This window comes from Polypterus senegalus, chromosome 1 (assembly GCF_016835505.1).
Source record: "Polypterus senegalus isolate Bchr_013 chromosome 1, ASM1683550v1, whole genome shotgun sequence".
NCBI classification, from domain to species: Eukaryota; Metazoa; Chordata; class Cladistia; order Polypteriformes; family Polypteridae; genus Polypterus; species Polypterus senegalus.
In genome coordinates, this window is record NC_053154.1 from 11,861,892 (window position 1) to 11,878,644 (window position 16,753).

Below are 16,753 nucleotides of genomic sequence, written 5' to 3' on the forward strand. Positions count from 1 at the left end.
GACATTTTTCAGTAAACTTTTTTCACGTTGTCATTATGGGGTGTTGTGTGTATAATTCTGAGGAAAAAAATGAATTTAATCCATTTTGGAATAAGGCTGTAGCATAACAGAATGTGGAAAAAGTGATGCGCTGTGAATACTTTCCGGATGCACTGTATGTGTATTAGTAAGTTGTTAGTCTTTTTTGGTTGCTTGTTATGTTTGACTATTGAGCTGAAAGAAGCACCTTGTAAGTTACGTTTATGGAGCATTCAAGCCTTGTAAGCTGATCCCTGCTATAAACTATAGGACAAGGTAACTCAGGAACAGTGTTCTACTCCGGAGCAGGACGCGTTAGCCCTGTAGCTTTGCACCACTGGACATGCTGAAGGAGAAGTTCTCTACATCATCCTGACTACAGTCCGGAAAAACACAAGAAACCAACCGTCCCGGGGGAGGTACTGAGGAGTCCACGGCTGCTCCCCCCGGAATATAAGCAGAAGGGGCGTCCTTCCGGGCATGGTGCCTAGCCGCATTAAATTAAATATATATATATTATATATATATATATATATATATATATATATAGTGACGGGCAGCCGGGCGCTTTTCTACCCATGTTTCAGGGGAGCAACCATGGACTACACAATACCTCTCCCGGGATGCTTTGTGGCAGCCTCTCTGGCTGACAATGGTGCCTCAGTTTCCCGCAGGGCTCTACAACCCTGTTGGAATCAGGGGTGGCCACCAGGGGGAGCTGCATGGGTCCCGAAGCCCTGCAGGACAAGTCTTCAGCCCCACTCGGAAGCGCAATTGGGGCTATAAAAGGGGCCAACCACCACCACTCAGTGGCCAGAGTCAGGAGGAGAGGACGAAGCTTCAAGGGAGGAGTGGTGGTGCCAGAAGGGCGTGTTTTGGTTTGGTTGTGTTGTGCTTATTGTGGGACTGTGTTGTGGCTGGGGGTTTCACAAGGAAGTCTTGCCTCTGTGTGAGTCTGTGCTGGGTCGGGCACTATATAACATATTTATTTGTTGAGCGCTTAAAAACACAGCATTACAACTGACCGAAGCGCTGTACAGTTACAACAAGCAGGACTAAAAGCAAAATATTAAAAACAAACATTAAGAGAGAATTAAAACAGAGATACTAAAAACAGGTCAGGGGACCAAATAAAATAGAGAAAATAGCAAAAGGCAAGTGGAAAATGAAACAGGTTAAGAATTAAAAGCCAATGTGAAGAAGTGCGTTTTTTAGGCGAGATTTGAATGTGGCGACTGAAGCGGCTCGCCTAACCACTAAGGGCAGGGAGTTCCAGAGCCTGGGTGCACAGACGGAGAAAGCCCTTTCACCACGAGCTTTAAAACGTGCCTTGGGAACGGTTAGGAGCAGCTGATCTGTGGATCTAAGAACACGAGGGGGATTGTGATAATGGAGCAAGACACTCAAATAGGCGGGGGCTAGACCGTTTAATGCCTTATAGGTGAGGAGGAGAATCTTAAAATCGATTCTGAATCTAACCGGCAGCCAGGGTAGGGTTTATAAAATCGGTGAAATGTGTTGGATTCTGCTACTTCCAGTTAGAAGCCTTGCAGCCGCATTTTGAGCCAGTTGGAGTCTAGAAAGCGTGGCTTTACTGATACCAAAAGGCAGGAATTAGAGTAGTCAAGCCGGGACGTAATGAATGCATGAATTACTGATTCCAGGAGGTGGTTAGAAAGAATAGGCTTGAGTTTGGCAATTCGCCTGAGATGGAAAAAGCAGGATTTTACTGTGCTGTTGACTTGAGCATCCATTTTCAGGATATATATATATATATATATATATATATATATATATATATATAGTGATAAACGATTCGAGAAACAACTCAAAAAGTGTTGGGGAATTGCCCCGTATATTGCTTAACAGCAAAAGTTGGTCCAATTAAATGAAAAAAACATCCAAATATCAGACAACAAAAGACAGTGAACTGGTGGCTTTTATTGGGAAGACAAAATGGCTGCAGGAAATGATGAAAATGGAAGTGACATCATCATAGGCAAGAGCACCTGGCTGCAGCCACTGTGGAGCTCCACAGTAGGTGGAAACACGTGACCTCCAGAGCAGGTCGGAAAAACAAAGTGACGGAAACCGCGCACGTGGATCGTAAAGGTTGGGACAGAGTTATTCATATACAAATGTGACGTTAGCATATACAGTAGGTGAATAAAACCATTGACATGAGACGAGTCTGCACACAAACAGCGGTGTGTTATGTTGATTAAACTTGTAAGAAAGAATATCACTGCCCTCTGTCCACATGCTGTTCATCATAAACTGAACTATTTCATGCTCACTTAGTGGAGAATATTTTATGCGACAGCTATTAAATTCAGTTCAGTTTTATTATATTAATAGGTAAGTTGGTTTCTCAGGGTGTTTTATAAAGATGCCTTGAAATAACATTAAAAACATCACTAAGAACAAATGTATTACAAATATGAACTATAGCAGCAAGCAACTTACTGTAAAAAAAAATGATCAAATAGATTGGTTCAAGTGATAATAGCTCATTTCCTTAATTTAAGTCTGTGGATATAAAGTTAAACTTCTTTGTAAGATTAATAGCCATTGGAATAAATGAGTATTTGAACCAGTGGCTTTATGCTCTTCATTTCTTCGGCATCCGACCTGACTGCACAACTCAGAACAAATTAAAGAATTTTAACAAGTGGACAGTAACAGCACTAAGGACAGGGACAGTCAGCGACACAGTGTTCTTTTCATTTTTTGAAAAAGGATCATATATTTCTATAAAAACTGGTTGGATACGTTAGGTTTTATAAACCTGATGCCTTAAGACAAATGGCAATTTTATTAATAATAACTGAAGTCTAAAGATATTTTTAAACAAACACAATTTGCTCATAAGAGGGAAATTGCGACAATAGATCAAAACGGAAAGGAAACTTTATATGATTTACGTGAGTGGGAAAATAAAAACACTACATACTTATATATATATATATATATATATATATATATACATATATATATATATATATAGTACAGTACCTGCCAAATAATACAAAGAGTACACCGCATGTGTTTCGCCCTAATTGGGGTTTATCAGGTGTGCACACCTAAGCTTCCTCTTACGGCGGTTGAACATTGGACATCAACGTTACGCCACAAAGGCTGCTTCGTTTATTTTGCAGGATTAATATTTTCATTATGGTCAACTAAAGTGGAACTAAAAAGAATAATATACTGTAATCTCAAATTGTACTGTATGCACAGTTCCGATCGGGCCGTGCCATAAAGTGGATATTTTTGTTTTTAATGGTTTTTTCATTAAGTGCATGCGGTGTGTGTCACTACCTGATTCCCGTTGCCGGCCCAATCTGCATGCGTGTGCGTATTGAAAGGCTACGTCATCACACACTTTACGGTGCTGCCCAATCTGTTTAACGCATGCGTGAATGCTTGAAGGCGGTCTCTGACGACTGTGGAGGTCACGTGTTTCCGCTTACTGTGGAGCTCCACAGTGGCTGCAACCAGACCCCTCTCATCATAGGGGGACCGAAAGTGACGTCATCAATGAGGGACTGGAAGTGATGTCATCTCCAGGAGCCAGAAGTGAAGTGAATGAGGAAGTGATGGAAGGTTTGTTCTCTGACTTATTGTTTATACTGTGAATAGGTTTAATTGTCTTCTTTAGTTCTATAAGGTCAGAGAGCGAGGCATTAGTATCATGAAACAAACTCTTATCATTTGTTATTTCGCTCACCTGGGGACGTGTGTGACAATATATATATATATATATATATATATATATATATATATATATACTGCTCAAAAGAATTAAAGGAACACTTTTAATCAGAGTATAGCATAAAGTCAATGAAACTTATGGGATATTAATCTGGTCAGTTAAGTAGCACAGGGGGTTGTTAATCAGTTTCAGCTGCTGTGGTGTTAATGAAATTAACAACAGATGCACTAGAGGGGCAACAATGAGATGACCCCAAAACAGGTATGGTTTAACAGGTGGAGGCCACTGACATTTTTCCCTCCTCATCTTTTCCGACTGTTTCTTCACTAGTTTTGCATTTGGCTACAGTCAGTGTCACTACTGGTAGCATGAGGCGATACCTGGACCCTACAGAGGTTGCACAGGTAGTCCAACTTCTCCAGGATGGCACATCAATACGTGTCATTGCCAAAGGTTTGCTGTGTCTCCCTGCACAGTCTCAAGGGCATGGAGGAGATTCTAGGAGACAAGCAGTTACTCTAGGAGAGCTGGAGAGGGCCATAGAAGGTCCATAACCCATCAGCAGGACCAGTATCTGCTTCTTTGGGCAAGGAGGAACAGGATGAGCACTGCCAGAGCCCTACAAAATGACCTCCAGCAGGCCACTGGTGTGAATGTCTCTGACCAAACAACCAGAAAGACTTCATGAGGGTGACCCAAGGGCCCCATGTCCTCTAATGGGCCCTGAGCTCACTGCCCAGCAGCATGGAGCTCGATTGGCATTCGCCATAGAATACCAGAATTGGCAGATGCACCACTGGTGCCCTGTGCTTTTTACAGATGAGAGCAGGTTCACCCTGAGCACGTGACAGAAGTGAAAGGGTCTGGAGAAGCCATGGAGAACATTATGCTGCCTGTAACATCATTCAGCATGAGCAGTTTGGTGGTGGGTTAATGATTGTCTGGGGAGGCATATCCATGGAGAGTCACAAAGACCGCTATAGGCTTGACAAAGGCACCTTGGCTGCCATTAGATATCAGGATGAAATCCTTGGACCCATTGTCAGACCCTATGCTGGTACAGTGGCTCCTGGTGCACGACAATTCCTGACCTCATGTGGTGAGAGTATGCAGGCAGTTCCTGGAGGATGAAGGAATTGATACCATTGACTGGCCACCACACTTTCCTGACATAAATCCAATAGAACACCTCTGGGACATTATGTTTTGGTCCATCCAATGCCACCAGGTTGCACCTCAGACTGTCCAGGAGCTCAGTGATGCCCTGGTCCAGATCTGGGAGGAGATCCCCCACAACACCATCTGTCATCTCATTAGAAGCATGCACCGATGTTGTCAGGCATGTATACAAGAACACAGGGGCCATACAAAGTGCTGCGTACAATTTGGAGTTGCTGCAATTCAATTTTGACAAAATGGACTAGCCTGCCACATAATTTTTTCACTCTGATTTTTGGGGCGTCTTTGAATTTAGGGCTCTGTAGGTTGATCATTTTCATTTCCATCAAACGATGTGGCATCCTTTCGTTCCTAACACATCACCCAGTCTATATCTTTATAGATATCCAGGAGGATTTCTTTTTCCCATTGAGATCTGATGTGTTTTCAAAGTGTTCCTTTAATTTTTCTGAGCAGTTTATATATGTATGTGTGTGTGTGTGTGTGTGGTTTGTGCCTAGTTTATATATTTGCATTATGTTTATTTTCAATGTGTTCAGTCTTTTTGCCCAAGTGTGAAAGCTGCACTTCCAAGTAATATTACTCATCTTTATATTAATGAGAGCCCATCAAGTGAAAGAGACTGATGATCGTAGGGCAGTAGATTTCATCCTCCATAAAACCAGAAGCATTAGGAAATAAGGGGATTTCTGACTTTGAAAGAAGTGTTAACTTCCAAACAACACATGCATTTCCACTTCATTCAACCCAGGATTAATACCAGCGCTTTAGAACCGCATTATAGGCTTCCTCCACTTTACAAAGCTAATCCTTTCCTGAAAACCCTTTTGTAATGCAAACACCTAATTACCATTAACTGAAAAAAAAATTTAAAAAATGTTCAAGCAGCACAGACCCCACTATGGAATACTCAGGAGGGGGCAACTGGCCAAGGTCTCAGGACTGTGATAGAGCCTGACTTTGTCTTTGACTTTCTCTTTTACAATTTTGATCTCCCCGTAGTTTATCATTTAATTAATAGACAGTGTCAGGCATGCACACTTGGGGGTCTTCTGCAGGGCTCATGTAAGCTGAGTAACACCAATGCAGGGCAGAAAGGGGCACTGCTGCTGTGTCTCTTGTTTCCTTTACAGCACTGAGCGGTCACCTGGAGATGGAGCCTAGCAACAAGAAGCTCCTCCTCTTTCAGGAGAGCCCAGAGATTTTCCTCGAAGTCGATCTCACAACTCATTCACACAATGTGCCATGTTTTATGATCCCTGCAAGAATGAAAAAATGAAAAAGGGCAGAAATTGCAGCTAAACTCACCATTTCTGTTCACCCTTCGTACAGCAGCAGCTCCATCAGGCAGCACATTAATGATTGTCAGTAAAAACATAGTGCACAATTGTGCTGAAAGTTGGCACAGTTGCATAATTTGCCATGCCCAGCAATCGGTTATAATGGCAAGGTAGAAAAGCAAATAATCTGTTCAAGAACGTCATATTTTAGATTACGATAGAAAAAAACAGCTGATAATGATCTTTGAAAAAAAGAAAATGAACAAAAAAGAGCTGCATATAATAAACCAGGGGGCTTCACTCCTGCTCATTTCGCTTGCCAACCCCCCTAGCCTGCGCTACGCACCAGCCACTTTGTGTCTGTGCTGCTCACGTTGTGGATTTCACTTTCAACAAACAACAAATCTTGACATTTTCGCTGATACGCCTCTTCATTGGGAAGAAACACTACTTTTCCCTGATGGCAACACGAATTAGACGATCTACAAGTCTCTGACTTAAAGTTTAAATCCGAACAATATATTCAATCTCTTTTCGCTGTTCCATTACTTCACAGAGTAATAATTTCCATTTGTTTGCGCTTAGGCGATCTTTACTATCCTTTTTTTGAGACTTTTGAATGTTCGCACTTTCATTATCTCTAACCTGCTCTGCATATGTACCGCGCCAACAGTTTTGAATTCTTTATGATGTTCTACTTTGTCATCTACTCTTTGTCTTTTATTTCCAGCCCCGGGTGTGGTTAAATCCCTTGGCACAAAGTCTCCTCTCGTGGGATTTAAAAGTATGCCTCTGAAAAAGTCACGTCTCGTCCCAGGCTAAAAAGTCTCATCTAGTCCCAGGATTTTTTTTTCATTATAATAGAAAGAAATCAAGAACAAAGAGAATCATCCAATAAATGAGGAAGAGTAAAATATCCTGAACAATAGGATACAAAAATGCAAAAAAGCAACATTTATAGATTGTAAGTTAGAGGATAAAGTTCATCCATCCATCCATTATCCAACCCGCTATATTCTAACTACAGGGTCATGAGGGTCTGCTGGAGCCAATCCCAGCCAACACAGGGTGCAAGGCAGGAAACAAATCCCAGGAAGGGTGCCAGCACACCGCAGGGCACACACACACACACACCCACACACACACCAAGGACAATTTAGGATCACCAAGGCACCTAACCTGCATGTCTTTGGACTGTGGGAGGAAACCGGAGCACCCGGAGGACATGCAAAATCTACGTTTCAAGACAGCAACGTTACCCACTGCGCCACCGTGCCGCCCAGAGGATAAAGTAATTCATAATATTGTTTTTTTGACAAGGTGTTAATGTAATCAAATTTTCTATTAAGTTTTGATTACATTTTAATATGTTTTACTTTTTTGCTTCTGCTTTTACTTTTTACTATGTTTTATTATTATTTGGTATTTAAAGTAGACAATTCTATTGAAATACTCAAGTAACCGATTTTCTGTTGTCACCCACGTGCGATATGGAGACAGCTAAATGGCCTGAATGATTGTAATTCCACACCAGACCAGGGGGGGCGGCAGGGTGCGCTGACTGTCTCTCTCAATCCCTTGCAGACCATCCATGGGAAATCCCTCAGGGTTCTGCCGCCAGTAATGATAACACTTCTGGTTCCGCCTACCACTGATGACATCACTTCCTTTTCTCGGGATATAAATCCACCATCTTAACTACATACTTCAGTTCTGTTTTGGATTCAATCCTGTGAAAATCTCTCATTCAAATAACAGTTTTGCAGCTAAGGCACAATATACGGGTGGCTGCCCCAAACATTTTTGATGACTTTGTGTCGTTTTTGTGACACTATCTATATTAAATAAGGACCAAACCATCTTCCTCCCATGCCCGGCTTACTCTTTTATATACCATCTCTTTAAATACAATCACTTTCTCTAATAGAGAAGCTCCCTGATGCCCTTCGAGCGACTGACCTGTGAGATAGCAGCCTCCCAGAGCCCAACACAGGGGGATGGACTTCACTGGTTTCATTTTCTTGCTAGTCGGAGGGGTGGGCTCATGAACCATTAAATGCTCATCTGGATATAATAATAATAAGAAGCACATGTTTTGCATCTCACAAACAGAAGAGAAGTTTGCCTCTCTGGCATCTCATATTTTGCATACCATAACAGAATGGAGAAACAAAAACTAAAGGCCAGAGATTGCCCCTAAACCCACTGCAGCTGTTAACCTTTCAGAAAGGCGTCATTTTGTCGGGCAGCACGCCATTGGCTGTCAGGAAAAGTGGCAAGCACGTTCGTGCTGAAGGATTGGCACTCAGAGACATGGACTGCGATTTGCAGTTTGTGTAATTTGATATGGCGCAGGTCAGCGACTGTAATCGGTAATTCTGTCATAGCCCATGAGAAAAAGTCACGTAATGTGACATTGGCTTAACTTTCATCTTATACAGTATCTGCACTACTTATCTTTAACTGTGGAAAGGGGTGTTGATGTTCACCCTTACACTGGCCAGTTATTCATAAATCATAGTCAACAAGGAGGAGGCAGCTGAACCTTAACAACACTTCATGAGGGCTGCTGAGCTTTGCAGCATGGTGGAGACTGACAGTTCACAAATTATTAATTTGTGGTTAACAGTAAAAAAATAAGGAAAGCCCCGTGAAGTTTATATCTGCTACTCTTTATTTTTTCCCTTGCGAACGTCTCATTAGTCTTGATTCGTAAGCTGACCAAGCGCACGAGACATCATTCTGCACCGGATTTCTCCTGTCTTGGAAGCCTCTATAATTCTTCTGTGTTCCCTTAAGTAAGACCTTCCTAAAGCTCTTGTCATCCTGTCGAGATGTTTTTGTTGTGCATGGAGGAAAAGATAATAGCTCTGAAAACTAATTAGCACTAACTTCATCAAGCCATTAGAGTCACGTCTGATTTATCACAGTTTATTAACATTAATGTCCTTTGTTTCGATAGAGATTATTCTGAAGGTATCTATATAATGAAATGATCTGTCAGCTTTGTTTTGCAGTTAACTATTTTGTAACCAGCTTGCAACAAGAACATGAATTAAATACAAATATCATTCATTCACTGATTCATTCATTTTCATATTTCTTTATTCCTATGCAAGTGGACCCAGGGCTGCAGCTGGGGGTGCAAAACCCTGGAGGAGACCCCCATCCACTGCAAGGTGCACACAAGCGCTCACTCATATTGGCACATTATTATTATTATTATTATTATTATTATTATTATTATTATTATTATTATTATTATATTAAAAAAGTTTCCCATCATGTCCATGATAGTCAGCTTTGACCGTTCACCCAATTGTTACTCCTACACCTTTTCTACATCCCACCCTGCGACACTCTCAGTGCTAACTTGCCCTTCAATGCAGTCAGTTATAATGGCAAGGCAGAAAAGCAAACAATATATTAAAGAATGTCATATTATAGATTGTGATAGAGAAAGAGTGGCAAGAACTGATAATGAACGTTGAAAAAAAATGAACAAAAAAGAGCTCCATATACCGGGTATACTCACGTATAACCTGAAAAATCAATCATAAAATCAGACTCTGACTTGTATACCTGTTCATACTTATTTTTTTTTACATCTTCTTGCTTCGTCCAATATCGCACCAGTTTCTCTGACACGTCAAATTTTGGTGCAGCAGCGCAGTTAACAATTTCTTTCGCCACTTCAACGACTTATAATTTAACACCAGCTTCATATTTCCTTCTGATCGAACGCTCCATCGTAGATAAGGGATGCTCTTACGATGAAGGTGTATGAGGGTGTGAGATACAAAAAACACAAATCAGTGCAAACATCGCTTCAGAATGATTTATGTGGTCACGTAGGCACAATACATAGGGAAAAAGGCCGTGTGCTCAGTGGTTACTCTCTCAGGTGGGTGTTAGCATATCATAATCTCTTGGACCAATAGCGTGAGTTTTCCGCATTCGATTTATACGGCCAACATTATAAAATACCGGAAATTATATATTGTAACATCAAGACCCGACTTATACACGGGAAAACTTAAACACGAGTATATACGGTAATAAAAATCAAGAACAAAGAGAATCGTCCAATAAACAAAAAAGAGAAAAGTATCCCGAGCAATATGTGTACAGAAATGCAAAAAAGCAACGTTTACAGAATGTAAGTGGATAAAGTAATTCATAATATTCATCCATCCATTTTCTAACCCGCTGAATCCGAATACAGGGTCACGGGGGTCTGCTGGAGCCAATCCCAGCCAACACAGGGCACAAGGCAGGAACCAATCCTGGGCAGGGTGCCAACCCACCGCAGTAATTCATAATATTGCTTTTGACAAAGTGTTACTGTAATTGAATTTTTTATTTAATTTATATTACGTTTGATTACATTTTACTTTTTTGCTTCTGCTTTTACTGCTTTAATTTTTCTTATTACTATGTTTTATTATTCATTGGTATTTAAAGTAGACAGTTGTAGCGAAATACTCAAGTAACTGATTTTCTATTTATAATGACTAAGGACCAAACCGTCTTCCTCTCTTTAAATGCAATCACTTTCTCTAACGGAGGAGCACCCCGATGCCCTTTGAGCGGCTCAGCTGCGAGATAGCAGGATCCCAGAGCCCACCCCTGGGGGATGGCGAGTGAAGCGAATAGGGAGCCAAGACCCATATTTATGATTATTATTATTGATAAAAGGTCAGATTTTAAACTAAAAGAAGTGAACGTTCAGGGTGTGGTGTGTAAATGGGTAAAGAATTGGCTCAGACGCAAAAAGCAGAGGGTAATGGTGTGAGGACCCTTATCAGAATTCAGTGACATTAAGAGTAGTGTCCAGTAGGGGTCAGTCCTAGGGCCGCTGCTATTTTTAATGATGATCTTTTCCACTATGTGGTCAATGGTGTCCCCTTGGAACCAGCCTTGGATAAGATGAAGTAGGTCCTGTAGCTGAGCACGGATATGGCGATAAGGGTCAAGCTGCCAAAGCTGGACCGAACACCCCTTGGCAAGGGAGCTCATAGCTTTACAAAGAAGAACTTGCTGCTTCAAGGACTCATAATCTCCAACTTTCTCAGGAAGGAGGTTTCACAAGACCAGTAGGGCATCCCCAGATAAATATGGTGCGCCGATGGCAGCCCAGTATCGTCTGCCCAAATGCATCAATGTTGCCATGTACTCAAAGCCAATGATTAAACCCTCCAGATCGTCCAAAGGGCACATCTTCGCAAACAGGTCTCTGGGGGGAACAGCGGGAAGTGGCGGCAGATCCTCCGGGTCCAGAAGAAGGCGAACGTTGCTGAGTACCACTTCTGGTACTCATTGTCACGTGTGGGTCAAAAAGTTGCACAGGAGAGTACAGTAAGATTTCCGAGGAGTAGAAACTTCTGGCAGATACAAACACAAGTCTCTTTCAGAGGTGATCCGGCCTCGCAAGGAACAGCTGTCAAACATGACACATCAGCCTTGACTCCTGCTTAAAAGAACACAAAGTCTTCTTCATAAGGGGGTACAGCAGCTTAGAAGCAGCGGCCAGAGCAGAGGGAGTCCAGGAGAAGAGAGACAGGAGAGTGGGACACCTCAGGATGGCTGCGGCTCAGTCTTTAAATGTTCAAAGACAGAAAGCCTGCAGCTGATCCCGCAAAGTGGAGGTGTAAGTTTGTTTCCCATAGAAAAACTGCTTAAGAGGGGGTTTCCGAAGAGCAGCAGCAGTCACAATATAGTATAAAAATGATCTGGATAGGAATATACAGTGGCGTGCAAAAGTATTCAATCCTCTTGAAAGTCATAATAATATTCTGCATGAACAAAGATTTGTCCATATCTATTCATCCATTATCCAACCCCCTATATACTAAATACAGGGTCACGGGGGTCTACTGGAGCCAATCCCAGCCAACACAGGGTGCAAGGCAGGAAACAAACCTCGGTGAAGGGAACCAGCCCACCGCTAGGGCACACATACAAACCAAGCACACACTAGAGACAATTTAGGATTGCCAATTTACCTAACCTGCATGTCTTAGGACTGTGGGAGGAAATTGGAGCACCCGGAGGAAACCCACGCATATATATATATATATATATATATATATATATATATATATATATATATATATATATATATATATATATATATATATACTGCGTGGGTTGGCACCCTGCCCAGGATTGGTTCCTGCCTTGTGCCCTGTGTTGGCTGGGATTGGCTCCAGCAGACCCCGTGACCCTGTATTCGGATTCAGCGGTTAGAAAATGGATGGATGGATGGATATATATATATATATATATATATATATATATATATATATATATATATATATATATATATATATATATATATATTCAAGACATTTGTAGTCTGAATCACAATCTGACTGTGTGGGTGGTTACCTATCAGGTAACGCTTGTTGGCTGGTCAGCAAGTCGGCTAACGTCCGCCACGGTGCCCTCTTTTCAGTTGCGAGAAGCAGATCATAGAATGATTGAAATAGTTTTTACTGTCAAATAATGCAAAGAGTACACAACACATGTTTCGCCCTAATTCTGGGCTCATCAGGCGTACACACTCACTGCACTCCCTCTCGGGAATTGAACCTCAGGCGTCAACAGCGAAGCCTCTCACGTTGTGCCACGGCGTGTGGTTCATTTATTTGACAGTATGCTGACCAACCACAAGCATTACCTGATAGGTAACCATTCACACAGTCAGATTGTGATTCAGACTATGAATGCCTTGAATGTAATTATCCCGATCTGCATACTGTCAAATAAACGAACCACACGTCGTGGCGCAACGTGAGAGGCTTCGCCTCTGACATCTGAGGTTTGATTCCTGAGAGGGAGTGCAGTGAGTGTGTACGTCTGATGAGCCCAGAATTAGGGCGAAACACGTGTTGCGTACTCTTTGAATTATTTGACAGTAAAAACTATATACAGTAGGTATATATATATATATATATATATATATATATACGCACCTAAAGGATTATTAGGAACACCTGTTCAATTTCTCATTAATGCAATTATCTAATCAATCAATCACATGGCAGTTGCTTCAATGCATTTAGGGGTGTGGTCCTGGTCAAGACAATCTCCTGAACTCCAAACTGAATGTCAGAATGGGAAAGAAACACAACCTTGAGGCGGATGGGCTACAACAGCAGAAGACCCCACCGGGTACCACTCATCTCCACTACAAATAGGAAAAAGAGGCTACAATTTGCACGAGCTCACCAAAATTGGACAGTTGAAGACTGGAAAAATGTTGCCTGGTCTGATGAGTCTCGATTTCTGTTGAGACATTCAAATGGTAGAGTCAGAATTTGGCGTAAACAGAATGAGAACATGGGTCCATCATGCCTTGTTACCACTGTGCAGGCTGGTGGTGGTGGTATAATGGTGTGGGGGATGTTTTCTTGGCACACTTTAGGCCCCTAAGTGCCAATTGGGCATCGTTTAAATGCCACGGGCTACCTGAGCGTTGTTTGTGACCATGTCCATCCCTTCATGACCACCATGTACCCATCCTCTGATGGCTACTTCCAGCAGGATAATGCACCATGTCACAAAGCTCGAATCATTTCAAATTGGTTTCTTGAACATGACAATGAGTTCACTGTACTAAAATGGCCCCCACAGTCACCAGATCTCAACCCAATAGAGCATCTTTGGGATGTGGTGGAACAGGAGCTTCATGCCCTGGATGTGCATCCCACAAATCTCCATCAACTGCAAGATGCTATCCTATCAATATGGGCCAACATTTCTAAAGAATCCTTTCAGCACCTTGTTGAATCAATGCCACGTAGAATTAAGGCAGTTCTGAAGGCGAAAGGGGATCAAACACCGTATTAGTATGGTGGTCCTAATAATCCTTTAGGTGAGTGTATATATATATATATATATATATATATATATACTAAAATACCAGCAGCGGTGAAATACTTAAGGGAATGATTACTTGATCAGTAAACAAAGTATATAATACCTATACAATAAGTATAACAATCGTAATAAACGAACAATAAGACTGCGGAGAACCCGTGGATTAAATAAAAAGGCTGCTAATTCGGCGAAGCAAAGAAAAACGAAGGCCTTATATGGCGTTTGTTTATAAAATAGCGGAGAAGCTATGTAAAGGCTGCTTGACAAAAAAACAGTGCAGCTGCTTATATGGGCAGGCAGTCAGCGAAAGAAGGGAAGCAATAAATAACTCTAATCGTAAATAGCGGAGAGTCTGCGGATTAAATAAAGGAAATGGGTATTTGAACAGTAAAGTAAGTCTAAAATAGCTACACAATAACTGCAACAATCGTAACAAATGAACAATAAAATAGAAGAGAACCCGTGAATTAAATAAAACGGTTGCTTCGTTGGTGAAGCAAGGAAAAAGGACTTTCTTATATGTCGTTCATTTTTAAAACAGTGCAGAAGCTGTGAGAAAGCTCCTTCCTTGGCGAAGGTCGTAAACGAAAGAAGACACCGCAGTGAACACAGAAGAGAACCTGTGGATTAAATAAAACCTACACAATAACTGTAACAATCGTAACAAATGAACAATAAAATAGAAGAGAACTCGTGAATTAAATAAAAAGGTTGCTTCGTTGGTGAAGCAAGGAAAAAGGACTATCTTATATGTCGTTCGATTTTAAAACAGTGCAGAAGCTCTGAGAAAGCTGCTTCCTTCGCAAAGTAAGGAAACGACTGAAGAGACCGCGGGGACGCGGTAAGTGTTCAAGGCAGCTGAAGCGCTGCATTATGGGATCTGTAGTTTATTGTGTTACCAGCGCTTCATATACCCGGGCCATTAATAACAATAATACAGTATATAAAATGATCTTGCGGGCAGGATATAATTACACCGGGCGGATGTGGCCTGCGGGCCTTGAGTTTGACACATATGGACTAAATAGAACTTGAAAATATATATATTTTTTCGTACATCGAGCCCGCGTGCTATTGTGGTTTTGCCTGCATGCCTCAATAAGTCATCCTCCCCTCGCTCTTACTTTTTTACCGTTCATCTAATGAATACACTGAGTATGGCTTTACCAAAACAATCATTGATGGCGAATAAAATATCCATTATTCGAGTATGTAGATCGGGATATATATATACATATATATATACCAGCGTATCAGCGGAGCGTAGTGTCTTAAAGAAGCTATGAAAAGAAAAGGGAACATTTTAAAAATAACGTAACATGACTGTCAATATACAGTATTTGTTTTGTGAGTGTTACTGAGTGTTGCTGTCATCAAGGATTTGATTATCATTATTTCTTTCAATCAGGTTCGTATTTGTAGGATGTGTTGTGTTCAAGTTACATTCCGTGTTTGTCAATCGTTGTAAAGATGACAGGTTTCATTCATCGATTCGTTTCTTACTGCATCAATAAACAGCTCGTCTTCTTCTTTATCTGAGACCTGACACACTGCATGCACGGGTTTTTTTACACTGTCTTCCTTTAGCGGGACATTGACTTTTTACAACGTGTGTTTGTTTCCATAGTAGCAGCATTTATGAATATGCTTATCAGACGCTTCATATTTTTTGCTGCCTTTTCAATTGTGTAATTCGTTTTTTGTTCAGCGCTCTTTGGAACTGTTGCTTTTTATCTGTGCACTGCATCAGTTCACGTGAGCCACTCGGTGTACATGCAATGAAGGTTCCCAGTTGTGCTGGTGCCATCTCGTGCTATGTCCATGGCTGTATTTAATGTTACCGAAGTCCTGGCACTTAAAACTTTCTCTCGCAGTTTCGCTGAGTTTGTACCAAACACCACTCTGACCGTCTCATCTTCCTCTCCATAAGCACAGTCCTTCACCTGTGAATATTTACCCGTGGCAGTTTGCTATTGGATTGCCGCTGACGGACGGCCTTATATGGGCAGGCACTAAATTACAAACGCCAGCGGCAGCCTGTCTATGAACTTAATTTAAAGTGTAGGTTTACATCGTGCTTTGTTTCCGAAGTAGCAGAACTCATGAATATGGTTGTATATGTCACTCGCTCGCTTCTTATTGTTTCGCTGCCTTCTCAATTATATAATGCATGTTTTCTTGAGCGCTTTTTGGGCCTCCTCCTGGTTTTCTATGTACTGCGTGATTACGTGGAAGGCGTGATGATGTCACACGAAACTCCGTCTACACGGGTTTCAAGCTCATCTCCATTACAGTAAATGGAGAAAAACAGCTTCCAGTTATGACCATTACGCGTAGAATTTCGATATAAAACCTGCCCAACTTTTGTAAGGAAGCTGTAAGGAATAACCCTACCAAATTTCAGCTTTCCACCCACACGGGAAGTTGGAGAATTAGTGATGAGTCAGTGAGTGAGTGAGTGAGTGAGTGAGTGAGTGTGTGAGTGAGGGCTTTGCCGTTTATTAGTATAGATATATATATATATATATATATATATATATATATATATATATATATCCATCCATCCATTATCCAACCTACTATATCCTAACTACAGGGTCACAGGGGGTCTGCTGGAGCCAATCCTAGCCAACACAGGGTGCAAGGCAGGAAACAAACCCCGGGCAGGGTGCCAGCC

The 16,753-nt window shown here is 41.5% G+C and overlaps 1 protein-coding gene across 1 annotated transcript in view; it reads right to left on the minus strand.

Annotated features, from left to right (window-relative positions):
* The window catches only part of lrrc4ca (leucine rich repeat containing 4C, genome duplicate a), a 2,071,324-nt gene that overhangs the window by 444,328 nt on the left and 1,610,243 nt on the right, over positions 1 to 16,753 (minus strand). The window lies entirely within an intron of this gene.